This window comes from Gekko japonicus, unplaced genomic scaffold (assembly GCF_001447785.1).
Source record: "Gekko japonicus isolate JY-2015 unplaced genomic scaffold, Gekko_japonicus_V1.1 scaffold566, whole genome shotgun sequence".
NCBI classification, from domain to species: Eukaryota; Metazoa; Chordata; class Lepidosauria; order Squamata; family Gekkonidae; genus Gekko; species Gekko japonicus.
Genome location: NW_015165251.1, coordinates 619351 through 633293, shown reverse-complemented (window position 1 = coordinate 633293; position 13943 = coordinate 619351).

Below are 13943 nucleotides of genomic sequence, written 5' to 3'. Positions count from 1 at the left end.
TTACAATATTGGCCACTCCTCTAGGTAACCTCCCACTCCTATAGGCAACCAATAGGATTATTTTTGGGATGGACTAACAGATAGGTGGGTCCACAGGTTGGAACAGTTACCACCCAACTGTTAGCCCAGACGTCCATATTGGGCTATTTCTGGACTATAATATATGAAATAAAGCTTGATGCAAAAAGGGCTAATAAAAGAGACTGTGAAAGAGTTCAACTTGAGGGCACCCAGAGATGTTGCCAGCTGAGGTCAATAATCTGTTGAGCCTACAATGTTCCAGAGGGGGCCCCAGAGACTTTAGCTCATCATGTCTATGCAAACAGAGAGCCTACAGCAAACACAGAAACTCATTACCTAGCCCTAACACCTGGTCTCCACCCTGAATGGATTAACCCAGAGTTCACCCGATGCCAGACTACAATGGGATGTTCATTCCACATGGTTACAGATGATTCAACACTACTGGCCTCCTTGCACGTAGCTCCTGCCCCTGCCCAGGTACCACCCCTCAGGTTAATCAACAGATTGGAAATTGACCCCATAGCCAATCCCTGACCCTTGGGGTAGGGCCACCTGGTAATCCGCTTGGGCCCACCTCCTCCCCTCTCGCAAGAGACCTTAAAAGATAGAACACAGAGCGGACACAGCAGCCTTCCTTCCCTTTACCAATGACCCCTCTACATCTGCTTTACCTCTCAAATCCAGCTCCCTGTACCAATTCCTTGACTCGCTTTACCATAGTCTGCAGCTAAGGCAATCCACGTGTTATCAGCTGGTCTGTTACATGTGTTTCTACCATTTTCTCCCCTCCTGCCCTCCTTCCCTGCTGGAAGCTTTAGGAGCCACGCTACACCTGAGGTAAATATATTTCCTCTCAACGATATAACCTGCTAATGCAACCGTGCTGTACAAAATCTATCTGCTTTTTCTTAGTTCTTATGTGTTTGTATGTTATTGTGTGGTTTGAATGAATATCTAGTAAACTAAAGTACATTTTTACCTCGGTCTCCGTCTCTTCATTGAAGCGTATTGGCGCAGCCCATCCTCCGTAAACACTGACCAGAATCCCCATTTAAATACACTGTTCCATTTGTCTCTCCTAAAGAGCAATTCGGCTAACACATCTAATGGACCCACTACAAAAGGAAAGGACCATTCACCAGGCCCTTCCTAGCTAGCAACCCCCGCAACAACCCCTGTCTGCTTTTTACTCTTAAGTCCCACTTGCTATCCCCAAACCCTTACCTCTACTTTGATCTCTTGATCTGCAGTCAAGAGACCCACACGTTCTGGCTGGTTCTGGTCATGTGTGAGCTCCCTTTAGTTTGCATTTCTTCCCATCCATTCTTCATTGGAACAACCAAGCTGCGAGACAGATAAGTATTGCCCATCATCACCCCACCTGCTAATGCAACTGTGCTTATTTTAATACTGTAATTCTAAGGAACTTGATTGAATGTATGAGTGCATCAGTATTGTTTGTATGGGATTTATTCTTTAAGTAAAAGACATTTATTTTAACAACAACGGCCTCATTATCCTTCTCTGGTAACCCTTGGTGGGAACAGGACCTTGGTATAGTTGGCAAGGACCCATTTATAATTTGCCAATTGCTGTAAATAAAGCAATTTGGCTAACACTGAAAAAGTGTGCATCTACACATGCTACGATTCTCAGTTCTGGCTTATACAGGGAATTGAAATTTGTTGGTATTGGAGGTGCCACTGCACTCATACTTCTCACATCTGTTTGTTAACGCTTGTGTTTGTGTGCTGATTTGCTGCCATTCAATGGTCTTACCAACTGCTTTAATCCAATCACAGCTATACTTATTTCCCAGTTATTTATGCATCTTGATTTTAACTAGCCCTTCCTGGCAACTAATCGACCTCACCCTCTCTCTACCTACCCTGTTTCCCCGAAAATAAGACCTACCCAAAAAATAAGCCCTAGCACGATTTCTATGCATTTGTGGTATAAGCCCTAGTGTGTCTTCTTGAGAAAAAATAAATGTAAGACAGTGTCTTATTTTCTGGGAAACACGGTATATGCAAGGTTTGAGGAAAACTGGTTCAATGTATCTGAAGAAGTGTGCATGCACACAGAAGTTTACACCTAGAATTAAACTTTGTTAGCCTTAAAGGTATCACTGGACTCATACTTTGTTCTGTTGCTTCAGACTAACACGGCCACCTGCCTGAATCTGTGTACTGTATATGAGTTTGGTAATCATCTTCATTAAACATGGAGTTTTGTTTTCATCATTCTCCAATAGGCATTTTCCTTTCCTCCTTGCTTCCCAACCTGGGTTTAGGCCTACTTGTGAGTGTGGGATAGGAGCTGCTTTGATGTTGCAGGAAAAACATCACTCTGCTACTTCTCCTTTTTTCTATCCCCCCCCCCCGTAGGGGATGTTTTTTATTGTATTTTATAATAACTACATACTAAAAACTACAAATAGAAAATCCAGGAAAGGGGAGCTACATCTATGGGAGAAAGTAAAGAAAACCCTCTAAAAACCCAAGAGATGGTGATCATACATACGTTTGCAAATTTACCTTTAAACTTAAACACAAGTTAACTTTCGTTGAAAATGATCATCTATCTAATTAAACATAAGTGTTTCATCAACATTTCTAATTTCATAAAAAGATTGTAGAACGATATACAATAAACTTCTTTTTAGGTATTCCAGAGCACATTGACAATCTATTTTTTCCCCTTTCTGTGTCTCAACCAATAGCTTGCTTAGGACCTGCCGCCCCCAATTTAGAGTCAGAGTCTTTCTCAGAGGATCCGGCCTCTACTTTCTCACTCTCTTTGGCGTCATTAGTCGCACCTTCTCCTGTTGGACTGCTATGTTGACGCAAAAATTCAGAAGCCTCTTCAACAGAGTCAATCCTTTCTTTACCATTTGCATATCTGAAGATTAGTCCCTCAAGTGTTAACCATCTGTAGGCAACATCATGCTTTAATAGAAATAAAGTCAAGTCTCTATATTTCCTTCTTTTCTTTCTTATCTCAAATGGAGCATCTTTCAGTATTCTTATATCTTTGTCTTTTATCTTCAAGGTAGCTCCACTAGATGCTCCAGGTGTGACTTGGGGAACTCCCTGAAATTACAGCTAATCTCCAGACTACAGAGATTAGTTTCCCTGGGGAAAATGGGTGTTTTGAAGGGTGGACTCTATGATATTGTACGCCACTGAGGTCCCTGTCCTCCCCAGGCTCCATCCCCAAATCTCCAGGAGTTTCTCAACCTGGATCTGGCAACCCTACGAGGTGACCCCCATCACCCACCAGTGGCCGGGGGGACCTGGGGGAACTGACAACCCTACTTTTATAGGTTAATCTCACCATAAAATCAATGCCCAGGCCAAACCGCTGGACCTAGAAACATGACATTCGGGGAGAGCACTCCTACCATGACAAAGGTGCTCACTAAAAAGGGATTTTTAGAAATTCGACCCCCTAAGTGGGTCAACAGGGGTAAAATTTGCTCCCCCATTAATTCCTATGTGGCTGCCAGGTTGCTGCCTCCTTGCACCCCCCTCCACTCTCTAATTGGTCAGCTGCAGAGCTCAGTGTTCTGAGGTAAAAACAATAGTTACAGGGGACTTTTTGTTGTTGTTCAGTCGCACAGTCGAGTCCGATTCTTCACAACCCCATGGACCACATCATGTCAGGCCCTCCTGTCTTCCACTGTCCTCTGAAGCTTGCTCAATGTCATGTTCATAGCATCGATGACACTGTCTAACCATCTCATCCTTTGCTGTTCCCTTCTTCTTTGACCTTCAATCTTTCCCAGCATCAGGGTCTTCTCCAGTGAGTGCTCCCTTCTCATTTGGTGTCCAAAGTATTTGAGCTTCAACCTCAGGAACTGGTCTTCCAGGGAACAGTCAGGGTTGATTTCTTTTAGTTGGGGAAATCAGGAGTGGCCAACCACCTGTGAGGTGAAGCAAAGCTGCTGGCCCAGCCTCCCTATGGCTTCAAACATGCTCCCCCCCTTCCTACACCTGATAGGCAGTTGTCTGTCAGGTGCAGCAGCAGTTGTAGGGTGCTTAAAGCCATGAGGGAGCTGCCCCAGTAGTAATACCTTAGTCATCCTGCCAACCCCACCTCCACAGTAGCTTCTAATATTCCTCCCCCTCCTACACTGGATAGGCAACTGCCTGTAAGGTGTAGGAGAGGCGCTGTGATGCTTACAGCCACTGGGGAGGTTTGTTTAGCAAGATTGCCTTAGCCCTGCTGCTGGCCCAGCCTCCCTGATGCCTTTAAACATAATCCCCCCAACACCCTGGAGTTCCATTACCACATCAGAGACAATTACAAATATGAATGATCTTTATTCAGTGCAAAGCATAACAAGAGACTAATAGAGGATACAAAAATAATAACCTATGGCTATTTGCCCTTACTGCACATTAATAATAACCATAGTTACCGAGTTAATTATAGCATCCAGTAGTCCAAGATTGTCCTGTGCATAACAGTACAGGTTGACACCAAGGGATTTTGAAGAGAAATCCCATCTTGTGTTGGTATATAATCCAGGACTGCTCAGAGATACAGATCCACAGTAACAGAAGGTTGGCAACCGGCAATCAGTTCACAAAGAAGCTCTTTGTTTCAAAAGTCAGGATCCCAGGAGCAAGAGAGCTCTTCCTTAAAGAACCACGGAGTTATACCCCCATACCAGTCACCATCAGCTGTGGCCATCAGCAAATCACAAGCGGCAGGGGTGTGTGCCCAATTTCTGGTTGCCATAGCTGCCAACATCAGGTGTGTGGGAATTGGCTAAGAAGTTAGAGGCCCTGCCTGCAGTCAGGTGATCCAACTTCCAGCTTTCTCCATTGCGTACGTGATATGGCCCATGTAGGCCATAGAAGAGGAGCCTTCAAGTCTGGCCCTCAGCAGAGAGATGTTAAGGAATGTGGGTATCTGGCACGATTATATGGCATGGCTATTTGGTGGTTCAGCCATCTGGTCAAGTGACAGAAATCACACTAGGCCATCTGGCCTGCAGCAGGAAAAAGACACACAGAATGTCATCACAGGAAGAAGGCATGAGAATTTAGAAACAATATTTCTATACAACGTATGTCTCACTTCATTTTTTACACTACAATCTTCTCTATTAGAATTCCTACAACAAATGTTACATTTCAAACTTTACAACATCAATATTATAACTGGATTTACGAAAGTTAAATACCATAGTGTAGCACGGGTATCAGGCTAGTTTTCTATATTAGTATAAACAGGAGTCTAGTGGCACTTTGTAGATTAACAAGATTTCATTCCAACATAAACTTTTCAAGGAGATTAGTATCATAAATGATACCCTGAATTACAGTGTATTGCATTTTCAAGTTGCTGTTTCAGTCTAGGTTAAGTGAGTAAACGCTGTTTTGTTTTGTTTAGCTTATTTATATTTCAGTTCTTTTATGGGGGAAATTCAGTGCAAGGAAACAGAAAATAACTCCAAAATAAAAACTGACAGGTTTGATTTGCACAAGGATGGCGTGAAATCGAAATAGGAATTTTCAGGTCAAAAGAGCAGGGATAAGAAATTCAAAACTAACCCTAATCTATGACTGGACTTTCATTTTGATGACAGAACTCCAACTGTGTTTCTTACAACATATCACAGTCTGGCTGATACTGGAGAAAACGTCTGTCCTATATTTCCCACTGTTGTTCTTAACTTCCAAGGATCTCATCTGCGATTTTTATGAGAACTTCCTGAAGACATTGGCCTATCATGTCAGGTTCATACAGGAGAATCCAATCTACTTTCAGGGCAACTTTTCAGTTTCCTTTTGAAAAAAGAGTTGTTGTTCAGTCGCACAGTCGAGTCCGACTCTTTGCGACCCCATGGACCAGGTCACGCCAGGCCCTCCTGTCTTCTGCTGTCCTCTGAAGTTCACTCAATTTCATGTTCGTTGCATCTATGACACTGTCTAACCATCTCATCCTTTGCTGTCCCCGTCTTCTTTGACCTTCAATCTTTCCCAGCATCAGGGTCTTCTCCAGTGAGTGCTCCCTTCTCATTTGGTGGCCAAAGTATTTGAGCTTCAGTTTCATTATCTGGCCTTCCTGGGAACAGTCAGGGTTGATTTCTTTTAGGATTGACTGATTGGATCTTCTTGCAGTTCAAGGGACTCTCAAGAGTCTTCTCCAGCACCATAGTTCAAAAGAATCTATTCTTCGGCGCTCGGCCTTCCTTATAGCCATACATGACTACTGAGAATACCATTGCTTTGACCATGCGGACTTTTGTTGGCAGGGTGATGTCTCTACTTTTTATCATGCTGTTTAGGTTCGCCATCACTTTCCTCCCAAGGAGCAGGTGTCTTTTAATTTCATGGCTGCTGTCACAGTCTGCGGTGATCTGGGATCCCAGGAACGTGAAGTCTGTCACTACTTCCACGACTTCCACTTCCATTTTCCAAGGAGTTATGGGGCCGGATGCCATGATCTTAGTTTTTTTGATGTTGAGCTTCAAGCCCAGTTTTGCGCTCTCCTCTTTTACCCTGAGCAAGAGGCTCTTTAGGTCCTCTTCCCTTTCTGCCATTAGAGTGGTATCGTCTGCATATCTGAGGTTGTTGATCTTTTCCCCAACAATCTTAATTCCTGCTTGTGGTTCATCCAGGCCAGCATTTCGCATGATGTACTCTGCATATATATTAAATAAATTAAATTACAAAAGAGTACTAGAGGCAAATTGTGACTTTTGTAAAAAAAATTGTTTATTTATAGAATCTACTGATTGAGCAGAAGTAAATCAGGCATGCACTCCAGCATCAAAATCAGCTCCACATACTGAGCATCAGACCTTTGCAGCTCCACAAAAGTGCTTCATCGAAAACAGTTCCAAGAACTTGTAAACTGCTTCTCTTGCTGTTGAAACACAACACTTCCTAATGTTCCTTCTTCTAACTAGATATTGTCTCAGCAGCACCAAGTATGGTTACCAACTGGCTGGGAAGGAGGGCCTGGCTTACCTCTTATCTGTGCTGTACCTGCTGCCTGATCCACAGATAAAGATTTCCAGCTTTTCACAAGATGCAGAGAAACCTTCTCATTTGCTGATTGTTGCACATAAAGTTGCAACTAAAGCATACTTGAACGGGGTACCTGAACTCCTGTCATGGCATGGACAGGCTGGCTGGCCTAGATTTCCAGGTTTCATATTTAAAAACAAAACAAAAAACAAGTCACTAGGCCTTTCAGATCTAGAGACAGAAGGCAAAATGTGAAAATTGTGGTTGCTTTATGCCCATTCCATCTTTCCTTTGTTCTAGCCAATGAGAGAAGCCATAGCTATATTTGGCAAGTATGGGAGGCTCAAGGCAATGCTTTGTCCACTATTGCCAGGAGGGATTGCAGCAGCAATTGATAGCTCTGTCTTCTTTCTGCTTCTTACACTTTAACTGGCTTCTACAAGTTAGTAATTTTAAGGGAAAGTGAATTTCCCTTAAATTCCCCATGAATTTCCACGGTTTTTTTTTTTAAAGATATAATAATACTTGCTTAAAAACATTAAATGATAGTGCTCATCAGTCCCTTGCCCAGCTCTGTTTATAAGGCTAAGAGCAGCAAAAACAAAACAAAACAATTTTTTCTTTATATTTTCAACAATGGAAAGTTTTCTTCAAAATTCTAAGGTGCCACAAAAGCCAGTGAGAATTAGTCAGCAGTAAACCATGACAGACCATCATGGCTCTTAAGGGGCTGTTCATTGTTCACTTTAAGAGGCCAAGATAGGGGTACCACCCTCTTGGAGGGGCCTGGAGATCTCCCAGAATTACAACTGATCTCTGTACAACAGATATCAGTTCCCTGGGAGAAAAACGACTGTTTTCGAGGATGGACTCTATGGCATTGTGGCCCACAGAGGTTCCTCACCTCCCCAAATCCTGCTGTCCCCAAGCTCCATCCCCAAATCTCCAGGAATTTCCCAGCCTGGAGTTGGCAACCCTAGGCCAGGATGAAAAAGCCTTTAGTGAAGTATCAGCTGTTGTGATGTTATAAGTTGAGGACTGATTTCCACACTGCACCAGTGCCTTGTCATACAGCAGCAATCTGAGAACCTTGAAAAGTGGACTCTGTTGACAAAAGAGGCACAAAGAGGTGATTTCACCCACTTCCTCGGTGCAGCTATCTGTGCTTATATTATTTTTCATAAGGTTGCCACCTACTTGATTCCAGTGTGGGACCTCCCTAGTTTGGTGTAGTGATTAGGAGTGCAGACTCTAATCTGGGAGAACCAGGTTTGATTCCCCACTTCTCCACATGCAGCTGCTGGTGTAACTTTGGGTCAGTTACACATTGTTTCAGAGCTGTTCTCTTAGGATCACTTCTCGAAAGAGCTCTCTCAGCCCCACCTACCTCACAGGGTATCTGTTGTGGGGAGGGGGAAGGGGAAGGAAAGGAGATTGTAAGCTGCTCTGTGACTTCTTTGGGTAGTCCATCCTCATGATGTTACAACAAGCACCCAGATTTCACCTCGCCTTTTTGCCACCCCTCAAAGGTCACTCTCTGCCCACATCAAGGTCATTCTGCCCACTCTGCACTTTCTACCATCCTCCCCCCTTCATTGGTGTACAAGTACCATTTTCCCCTCATCTTAACATTTTAATTTTTTTGACAAGTGGCATGAGTCTAGTGATATGAGACTATCACTAGTCGCAGACTGCGGAATAAAAAAATTAACATGATGGGGGAGAGTTTAAAAGGAGCTGTGCAAGGTTTAGTTCCCTACTGGTATTGGCCTGGAAGAGGCATTGGAGAGGAGGCAAATAGCAGCATCCCAAGTGCAAAAAAAAAAGGACTTCAGTGCTGCATGCAAACAAAATAAAGGGGGGAATCATCAGCATGTAATAAAATTGACATGAGATGTAAAGAGAGAGAGAGAGAGACTGGGATGGGAAGCCTAAATCTTTGAAAACATTTTTCCCTTTAGTGCTTTAGTGAACCAAGTTTTTTGGGGGCAACCATTTTGGCAGTCTCTGGAAGCCTAATGTTAAAATGGCAGCTGAGACACATGGACCTTCTGCGAACCGCTGAATTTAAAAATCGCTTTGGAGGAAGAGTGCAATTCACACAGGACAGGCTTTTAAAAACTGCCAACATCATAATGAGTGTGCAGGGTCAAATTAGAGAATCACAAAGAGAAAACCATGCAAATTTGCAAGGGTAAACTATGTAGCTGCACTAGGGCATTTTTTCAATTTAGTGGCACAAGACTAAAAAAGTTCTCCAGAGTTTCTTCCAGAGTACTCCTCCTTCAGACAGACTGCAGCCCTGTGCAAAGCACGGCGGAGTTGCAACTGACTTTGCACAGGTGTGCACATGCACACACGTTGCCAATGGTCATAGGTTGCAATGCCAGTGTCAGTAGGTTCTATCATGCATTCTGGACACTCAACATGTTCCCCCATATGCATGTGACTCCCATTTTTCACAGTGGCTGATAACACAGCAGAGAATCCCCTAGTGCTCAGCAATATGGAAAATGGGGCGTCGCAGCTGCTTGTCAATTTCAGAAAATGTCTGGTCAGTTTCAACAGTGGGTTTCCCGCCTTTGCCTGCATTCCTTTCTTTTCCCTTTCATTCAATGAACTAACGCTAAAATGTATGCGCAAAACCTGAACCATGAGGATTTAAATGGAAGGCGCTTGCTGGATGCTACTGCACAGCTGCAATAGAGAAATTGCATATAATCTTTAAAAAAAACTTTGGACACCCCCCCACACCTCACAAGTGACATTCCACCCCAATTTTGAAAAGTGTGGGGTTTTTTTTAATTGTAGCTGTAGAATAAAGACAGAAGAAAAAGAATGGTGTGTAAGGTGGTCATAGAATCCAAAGTCAAGATTAAAGGCTTACTGCTCTGAAAATCTGCAGTAAGATGTGTGTGCATAATGGGCCTATATCAAAAATACCATCTTATATATTTAAAAAGCGGAACCCAATTCATAGAAAACTGTTTACACTTTAAGCTACAAGTACAGTTTGGACAAAAAATAAATAAAACCAAGCTATTTCTTCTTCAGGATTTGTAGTTTTACATTTCTTTGTCATGTTACACCTTTAGCTGGAGGTTAGAATTTATTGAGGGTAAATGATTGCATCAGTCATCTTTGTAAGAAGCAAAGAAATTAACTTGTCAAATGCTGAAAATGGGTGAGCCATACTACTCTATAGCATAAACTGAAACATGGAGCCAATTAAATAAAAAATTCCCACTTTTTGATGCAGTCAGCACAACAGGGTGGTTACATGGGATATTTAGGTGGCATTTCTTTTCAATGTATCTTCATAAAGTAAGATCGGTAAGCTACACTGGAACATCAATTTCCAATGACTCTCCATTCTGTTCAACTCCACATCTTACAAAATAATATCACAGTATGATCTAGAAGAGTGAGTTGACCATATAGTAGAGAGAGAAAAGCTTACAAGGGGAAAAAGCAAGAGAAGTTTGAAGAAGATAGGGGAAGGTATGTAATATTTTCTACCGTTATCGGTCTTCTTTGCTCCAAGGGATTGCTTTAGATCCAGTAGTGCTGAGGTTTGTGTCACTGCTGCTACTTTGCAGCATCCTGTGTCAAGTAGCTCTGCTGTCCTTGCCATCTCCCCCCCCACACACACACACACACAAATACATACCAACCTTCCAAAATGACAGAAGCAGCATCTGTAACTTTCAGGAATGAATACCCTCAGTGGCCATTGCTGTGAAACCACAACAGTATTTCCAGATTCCAAGCCTTGGTTCCTGGCAGCAAAAGGGGGTGCAGGGGGCCCTCTGGGCTGTTTCCAGAGTTGTATGACTCACCCACACCTTGCTGCATCCAGTGTTCAAAAGCAGCCACTCCACAATAGGTAGTGTGATATAGTGGTTAGAGTTTCAGATTAGGATCTGGGAGACCCATGTTCAAATCCCCATGCTGCCATCTAAGCTCACTGGGGGACTTCAGCCCAGTCACGCACTCACTGTCAACCTAATCTACATCATAGCATTGTTGTGAGGACAAAAAAGAGCAGAGGAGAATGAAGTAAGCTGCTTTGGGTCCCCATTGTGAAGAAAGGCCGGGTATAAATGAAGCACTGCAGTGGAGAGGTAGGTTTTCCCCATTGGGTTTCCAAGGCCAGCATTATGAACACGGGCAGTTGTCTAGAGTACATGTTAGGGTTGCCAGCCCACAGGTCTGGGTGGGGGTTCCCCTGCTTCTGGGGGCTCCAATCCACCCCCAGCTGCCTGGCCGGTGAGGGAAGCCCCACCCCCAAGCTCCATCGCCAAGCCGCGGCCACCCACAGCCACCCCTCTCCCTCCCCTCCTGCAGAGATCTAAAGGGCTTCAGCTGATCCGTGGGCCCACTGATCAGCTAGAGGGCCCTTTAAATCTTTCAGCAGGGTCTTTTTGTGAATGGGGTGATTTCCCAGGGGTGATTTGCCACTTGGGATTCAGGCCCTCATGCCACCACCCTCACCCCTGCTGATCAGCTGAAGCCCTTTAAACCTCTCCAGGATGGGAGAGAGGGGTGGCTGTGGGTGGCCATGGCTTGGGGGCATCCCTGCCCATCCCCGGGATGCCCCCCCAAATCCCCCTGCCAGAATGACAAGAGGACCTGGCAACCCTAGTACACGTACATCTGACCACATATGGCAAAATCCCATCAGGATAAGAACCAAACAACCTTTCTTTTCTCTTTTTCATTTCTAAAAATATATATTAAGCACTGGGGCACAACACAGAGCTTCTCATAACCCCTAATATTACAATTTGTTTATTTTGAAATGAGAACATGTACAAAGCTCTCTAAAATGTCTTCGCTAAGAGGACATACCCTTGGGGTATGACATTATATTCCTTTGTACCCACTTCACTTTTCAGATGTTTAAGTACCGAAAGCCAAAACATGTCATGGAGAAATTAATTTCACAAATGACTCAACTCTCACAATATGTGCACACTCGTGGTAAATTTTACCCAGTGATTTAATAAACTCTTTGATTCTGGTTAGAGAAAAAGAAGGTGCTAGAGAGAGGAGAGGCAGAGGTAAGAGATATGGTGTAAACCAGCTAAGACAATAGCAAATTAGAAATGTATGACGTAAAAACAAAAATACAACCATCCCTTGCCACAAAAAAGAAACCCTTGCAGCCAAAGTTGATACCTTTTTTTGACAGGCGCTCATTTGATATAACAACAACAACAAGGAAGTGACTCAGAGGGCTCGTTTCCATAGTTATCATAAAGAAAGGGACAGTAAATGAGGAGTATTTTCACCAGGGCAAATTTTGTTTGGGAAAAAAGCATTTAATAATTAGAGTGGCAGCAAAGAAAAGCTTCCTGTTCCCTTTTCCCACTCCCTCTGGGATTCTAACTAACCTCGAGTTCAGATGCAGTGTCTGCTATCCTGCTTATGCAATTGAAAAGACAATTTGTTTGTTTTCTTTCATTAGAGTGGGAACAATGTCCTGAGGCCCAGGCAATGAAACATCAAGGACTGCAGTCATGACCTCTGCCTTCCTAACAGGCCCACTGAATAGGTTCCACGCTGTGCCCAGTATGAGTTTGGGAATCCTAAAACAGTGATGCAGAATAAATGACAATCTCACCCTGCTTTGCTACATCTCTGGCTGAGACTGGAGATTTGTGAGCACTTCCATATTTCTCTGACCTATTAAGGGAACAAAACATTTTTCTCTAGACAGTTGGCAACTATTATCTACCCAGTCCTAGTCTGATAGGCTAAGCACTACTATACCGCAGTTTCTCCCAATTTAATACATAAAAATACATACATGGATTTCTGGATTACAAATTGTTGTGCTCCAGGAAGAAATTCAACAGAAAGGCTTAATTTAAGTGTTGCACATGTTTTGCCATAGCTGCTGGTTGAAGTCACTTTCTCAGACTCTTTTAGCTTGTCCCCCGGCAGCTTTATTTGACCTTAAGGGGGGGCAGAGATCATTTCGGGGAATTGCGGGGGATCGCTGTTCTCCCGGGTGAGAAGCGGGGGCGGGGCACACGACGAAGCCCCACCCCCTGCTTCTGGCCGCCCCGCTTCTGGCCCTCATTCAGCCAGGAGGAGGCAGGAGAAGAGGGAGGGTAAGTTGCTTCCTCCCCACGTCTCCCCACCCCTGCCTGCCTGGGGCCAGGGAGGGCCTTCCTTGCACTCCTGCCGGCCTTGCAGGTCCACCACCGGGCCCCTCATGGGGCTTGGCAGTGGAGCCGCAAGGCCGGCGACAACGGCGGCAGCTGGGACTGTTGGGGGCGGGGGGCCTTCGCGGGGCTTCCTCGCACTCCTGCCAGCCTTGCAGGTCCACCGCCAGGCCCCTCATGGGGTTCGGCAGTGGAGCCGCAAGGCCGGCAACGGCCGGGACCGTTGGGGGCGGGGGGCCTTCGTGGGGCTTCCTCGCACTCCCGCCAACCTTGCAGGTCCACCGCCGGGCTCCTGATGGGGCTTGGCAGTGGAGCTGCAAGGCCGCCGGTGGCAGCCGGGACCGTTGGGGGTGGGGGGGCCCTTTGCGGGGCTTTCTTGCCAGGGCTCGGATCGGGGCACCGGGGGCAGAGTGGGCACATGGCAAAGCCCCACCCCCTTCTTCCGGCCACCCCCTGCTTCCAGCCTCATTCTGTTGCAGAAGGAGGAAGAAGCAGGAGGGTAAGTTGGCGTCCTCCCCCTCTGCCTGGCCGAGGCTACTCCACGTGGCCTCCGCAAGGACTCCCAGCCCCATCCAGGAGCTTCCCCGAGGTAGCTGTGTTAGTCTGTTGCTGAAAAATAGTCCAAGAGTTCAAATAGCACCTTTAAGACTAACAAATAGCACCTTTAAGACTAACCTTTAAGACTAAGACTAACTGAGTGGTGGGTGTGGCCTTATGACACACTTCCGGTGATGTCAGGGTGTGTGGCATATGCTAATGA